This window comes from Amblyomma maculatum, chromosome 5, assembly GCF_055883805.1.
Source record: "Amblyomma maculatum isolate TAMU_Amacu chromosome 5, ASM5588380v1, whole genome shotgun sequence".
Taxonomy (NCBI): domain Eukaryota; kingdom Metazoa; phylum Arthropoda; class Arachnida; order Ixodida; family Ixodidae; genus Amblyomma; species Amblyomma maculatum.
The window spans coordinates 68,446,172-68,452,309 of record NC_139348.1 but is presented as its reverse complement, the minus strand read 5'-3'; positions in this window follow the sequence as shown (position 1 = coordinate 68,452,309).

The window sequence follows — 6,138 nt, the reverse complement described above, 5'->3', positions numbered from 1 at the left end:
CGCCGGAGGCGGCCAAAATCCTCACCCAAAGAACAATAAATAGGAAAATTCAGTTAATTTGGACACCCGCTCACGCTGCCGTCCCTGGTAACGAGGCGGCTCACGAGCTAGCCCGAGCTCTCTACTTCCGGGTAGCCGTCGAGCCCCCCGAACACTGGGCATACGACGAGCGTCTGCAAAATTATGGGGAAATCATCGACCATTATAAATTGGGACGTAGACTGGTACCCCCGCCAGATGTTAGGCTAAATAATAGAGAAGCTGTCGCGTGGAGGCGGCTACAAACTAATACGTTCATGAACCCGGTCTGGGCGTTTCACGCGCTACCAGACTTTAGGGACAATGATCTCTGCAAACACTGTGGGGCGAGAGGGACCCTCGACCACATAATTTGGGAGTGCCCACAATCTCCAGGGATAGGGCAAAATATTACAAGTAGAGAAGCCTGGGATACCCTGCTGCAAAGCGCGGACCCTGCGATCCAGCACCGCACCGTCCATCTGGCGGAAGAGGCCGCAAGAAGCCAAGGGCTACCTGCCAGCCTCTAATCCGCGGGCGCACGACTCCCCGTTTCCGATGGAAATAAAAGTTGTACAACCAACCAACCCGGGGATTCATATTTGCTGGGACATGACGGGCTCGCGCTGCAATACATAGCCACGGATGATGAGTCCATGAACCATTTGAAGTGGCTATTCCCCAATGTCTGAGCGGCGCTCTGTTGCGTTTCTCTCACGACAAACCATTGGCTGGTCATCTGAGTGGCTCCAAGGTTTCAAGAAACTGAGTCAATAGGTGACTGCAGCCCGGCATGAAGCGCGACATTTTCCGCTGTTGCCGTTCCTGCCATGTTTGTCAAATGGAGAAGTCAAGGGGTGGCAAGCCACCGGGCATGAAGAAACCAACTGACAGTGTGCGTCCGTGGCAGATGGCCTCCTGCGATTTCATGGGGCATGTCCCCAGTAACAAGCAGGGGCTCATTTTTGGAGAATCCCCCTATGGGGAAAGCCAGCTGCGCCTACATCGCAGACCTGAAGGCCCATGTGTAACGGTCTGACGAGCTTGCGCTGGTGCCCATTGTCACCACAGGCAAGTGCCAAGGCACAACCGATGCGGTGAAACGCAGTCGTGCCCCGCACCGGTACAAGGTGAGGCGACGTTCACCTGTGTTATTGATGCCGGACGACGGGCCTTTTCCGCAACCGAAGGCATACCGCCTCACCGATCGAGCTTGCTCGTCGAACCCTACCCGGAAGCAAGGTTGGTCTCTCCCTTTTCTAGCTCGCTCAGTTCCAGCCTCTGTATTTTATTTTGTTTTTGTGTCTCTTCACATTTTTCGCTTTCTTCTGTTTTTGTTATTGCTTCCTATCTTGTAAATATTGTACAGTGAGTGCCTTCTTTTGTACAGCGCGTCATCTCTCTTCTTTTTTTTTTTTGAAATTGCGAGGGTTGCTCATTAGGCAGCCCCGACGCGCGGCTTTTCCGGTGTGTGTGGAGATGAAGTTGGGGCCGTTTGGGGACGGGGAACATGGACGATGCCTCTTTCACCCAAGGCCGCCGCGATTGCGAAGGTGCTCGGGACAGGTTCGCCGCTGAAGGTCGGCATCACCCTTTGTTTGGTGTGTGAGTGGCTGTGCGTGTGCGTGCCTAGGCTTGGAGGCGACGACGTCGCGCCATGTGTGTTTGCCGGCGTGTGCGGAGCGCGGTGGAAAGGAAGCCCCGCGCGGTCTTCCCATGTGCGTCTTGGATCGCCACGGAGTCACGGACTTTCCACACCCGGGGCCCCTTCAGCATGTTCGCTGTCCCTGCACCTACCCTGTACCACCATCGACCGAGATCGTTTGCAGCCAACGATGAACGTTGGCCACCCAGAAGTCAACGAACGGTGAGTCACCGCAGGCTCCCTGAGCTGCACCGACGAACTTTGGAACTTCTGTACATAGTTGTGTTTGTAGATAGTTGTTCTGTACATAGTTGTGTTCTGTACATGACTGTTCTGTACATAGTCGTTGTTACTTAGCCTCCGGAACATTGTACATTATTCTTCATGTCATATTGTTCATTTTTTTTTGTGCGCCTTGCTAATATTTGTGTTTCTTGAGTGTCTGTCTTTTCGAGATCTTTTCTTGCTGGAACTGAAGTGTAGTTGACTTGTTGCGCGAGGATAGCATTCTTTTCTTCATGCTGGGGACCTGCCGCGTGCTTTCACTGATGGGTAGAAGGGCAATTAAGGAGAGGAGGATGTGGGATTCGGGCTTGCTGCGGCTGCCCTTTGCGCGGCCGCCGCCCGCTTCCTAGTTCTCCCCGTTCCCTTTCTCCCGCCTGAGGCGGCGGAGAGGGGCTCGGGCGACTTGTCACTGTCGTTCGGGCCACAGCTCCGCCCTGGCGTCCCAGTGGCTGTTCTCATTGGCGCCTTTTGGCGGGAAGACGGCACCGCTTCGACGGCCGCGCTCGCGCGACTGTCCGAGCGGAGCTCAGAGAGAGACCCCTCCGAGACATCGCAAGGTGCGTACGCAACTGTTCTTGTCTGCCGGCCTTTGTCCGCGCAGACCAGTGTGTACTCGAGTTCGGCTGCTCCGGGTCGTACCTGAGAGCGAAGCTCGAGCCTGTCGATCGTGATCCAACGATCCGCGACAGGCGTGCCTTGCGGTGGTTGAGCACTCTCTCAAAGGAACCCTCTGGTCACTGCGAGAGAGAGATCACAGCACGCCTTTGCGTGCTTGCGGCGCGCACTCCGTGTCACTTCGCGCGCGCAGGGGAGCCTTGCTCCTCGCGCGACATGGTGACTGAGTATGTGTGTGTATGTGCGTTTTGTATATATGTGTATGTGTGTGCGTGCGTGTGTGTGTGTGTGCCGCTGGAGGATGGCGTTTCAATAAACGTCTCCTTTGTGAACTTGGAGGTTTGTGTCCTTGCAGCGAAGTGCTCTCCTACCGGTGGAGGTTGAGTGCGGGCTGCGGTATTTCAGTGTGCGCGTGGTGACGGCTGATCGGGGCTTCGGCTCGCGCGACACTCGAACCCGCGGTGGTTTGTGGCCTATGTCCACGTAGAAACCACAACTTTCGCTTCCGCCTTGTGTGGAGTGCGGACGCGCTTCACGTTGGCGCCGTGCGAAGACGGCGAAATTCGCCGGTAGCCCGAACCAGTGGCCTATATTTCACCAACAAGAGCCCTGTGAAGGTGAGCGCCACGCCCATACCACCTTTCGGCCCGATCTGGCCAGTTTTCAGGCCCCCACCGCCCATTTCGCCTTGAGTCGCCCGAGCTAGGCCTCGCTCCGCTGGGAGCTAGGCCTACTCTGGAACGCGACCTTCAAGCACAGAGTCATCATGAAGGTGCTAGTGCAAGGCGAAGCTATTGACCCTCGGGACTTCAATCTGCGGGACTGGACTCACATTCTCAGTGTTCCCGCGCGCACCCTGGAGCGACAGCAGAATCACCAGATCTGTGCCATGCAGACCGATGAGGCAGACAAACCTACCACAGACGCCGGAGCGGCATCACCTGCCACCCAAAATACTATCAAGTACCAGGCATCTGAGCAGCTGCGTGCCGCCCGCGCTGCCGCACAAAGGTCACGACAGCAGCCGCCACTACCGATTGAAGATTACAAGGTGATTTGCCGCTCCCGTGGAGGACTTCACCTCATCTCAGTAAGCCACGACAGCTCTGCGTCTCAATCTTGAACGCCACCGCTTCACTCCAGGAGCCCATCCGCGCCCAGCTACGCGTTCATCCCACCAATAACACGTGCACAATGAGCACGCCACCAGATCGACGCACTTATGCTGGTACAAATCACCAAAATTAATTACCAAGACACCGACTACGCCGTAGCAGCGTACATCGCTCTCCCGGACGGCGCGGTAAGAGGGGTGGACACTCGACGCATGGGTGCCACTCGACCGATATTAACTACTTTTAGAGAAGGCCCGGTTCCTCACACAGTTCTTTATGGCGGGGGACTGCACAGGTGCACCCCTCGCAGAGGCCACATGTCTGCTTGTATCAACTGCAGACAGCCATGCCACAGGACAGATGTGTGCACGCTGCCTTGTACGAATAACTGCCCGAGGTGTGGGAAACCACATCCCAAGGAAACTAACCCTTCCTGCACTCCGGAATGTATTCTATGCGGAGAAGGACACATGACGGGTACGGGGAGATGCAAGACTAAAAGGCGAAGACCAGCAACCAACCCTGCACCTCAACACCTCTCTCGTAAGGACAAGCCGCCCGCAAAACTCAGCTAGCAAACCAGATGTAATAGCGCTCCAAGAAAATAGGGGACCAATTAATTTACCAGGCTACAAAGCTTTTGTACAAATAGGCGTGTCAAACAAGCGGGACCAGCTCACCTCGACTTTCATTCAGCGAAACATCACCGCCATACAGCACACATTCGATGACACCGACGTCAATTACACTTTGCTGTCCCTAGGAAAAAAGGAGATACAACGCTCTTCATCCTAAACTTGTACAGCTCACCCAAAGACGCGGGCTCAGGAATACCGCGTCTATTAGAGAAGGTACTAAAGCTCGCAGCCAGGGCGCAGTTACTGGTGGTAGGCGATTTTAACGCACGTCACACGGCATGGGGTACAATAAAACCCCGCCCAAAGGCATCAGAATCTGGGAAGCAGCCCAAGATTTTGGTTTCTCCATTCTTAACGATCCACAGGAAGTCACTAGAATAGGCAACAGCGTAAGTGCAGACACCTCTCCTGATCTAACACTAAGCAAAAACATTCGGGACTCTCGCTGGAACAATACGCAACACTCGCTAGGCAGTGACCACTACATTATCTCCGTCAAGTTCAACACAACGCCACATAAACGCCTAACCGCAAAAGCCACAGTTACGGACTGGGACAAATTTAGAAAACTGAGGGAACAAAACGCCCCCTCCAACATAGCCGACCTTAAAGACTGGACCAGCGCACTTATTAATGACGTTCACAGCACCACAGCCGAAATACAATCCGCAGGTCAGGACAACACAACCACGGACGCGCGGCTACTGCACATGTGGGAGGCTTACGCTAGTTTACTTTGCCGTTGGAAAAAGCAGCGTTTCAACAGAACGCTGCGATGGCGCATTGCACAACTAGAGAGGCAGATCGAGGCACATGCCAGCGACCTGGAGAAACAACAGTGGGGGCAAATCTGAGATGGAATGAACGGACAGCTCGGCAGTAAGAAAACCTGGCTCTTGCTCCGACACTTGCTCGACCCAACGCAAACAAAATCTGCTGCGCGGGATCACCTCGCACAAATTATACAAAAGTATGATGGTATGCTGAACTGGCGTAAAGAAGTCATGAGAGTCAAGGTGTTTCATGACTTCACTGTAAATTATATGTTCCAATGTTTTACAACACACGCTAGTCAGAGAAATGGGTTGGTAATTAACAACAGAGACTTTCGAACCGCTTTTATGCACTCGGACAACATTAGCATTTTTCCAGTCGTTTGGCAAACATGCCGACTTAAGCGCTGTTTGGAACAAGGTGACTAAATAATGAGCAATTTCATTCGCACATGATTTTAAAACAAAGGTAGGTACACCATCAGGGGGGCCACTGGCGGAGGCGGCCCTGATGTTACTAAGCAGTTTTAAAACACCCTGGTAAGTAAAAACAATTTCAGGCATGGTTTCGGTAATAGATTCACGAGTGTTCGGAAGTTCTCCGATGTAGGCTGACGCAAAGGCAGACTGAAAATATGCATTAAAGCGGCAGGCTTTATCACCATTAGTAGTAACAAGGTCGCCATCGACGTCTAACTTTGGGATTCCGACTGGTTCGCGTCCGTTGTGTTTCAGAAACGTCCACAATTCCTTGGGGTTACAACGCAGTTTAGAACCCAGATTATTAAAGTTATCCTTATGAGCTTTAATTTCCGTTTTTAGTGTACTGCTAAGAGCCCGAATTGACTGCAATACAGCAGGGCAACGATTCTTTTTATACGATTGAAGAAGGCGATGTTTTTTTCTGACAAGCCGTCTGATTTGTCGCGTGATCCATGGTTTGTCACGGCGCCGCTTACCAGAAAGAAGTTTTGTTGGAATGTTTTTATCAGTTAGGCGGCCCAATTTATTTTTGAATACCTCCCAAAGTGAACTGCAGTCTAAACTCT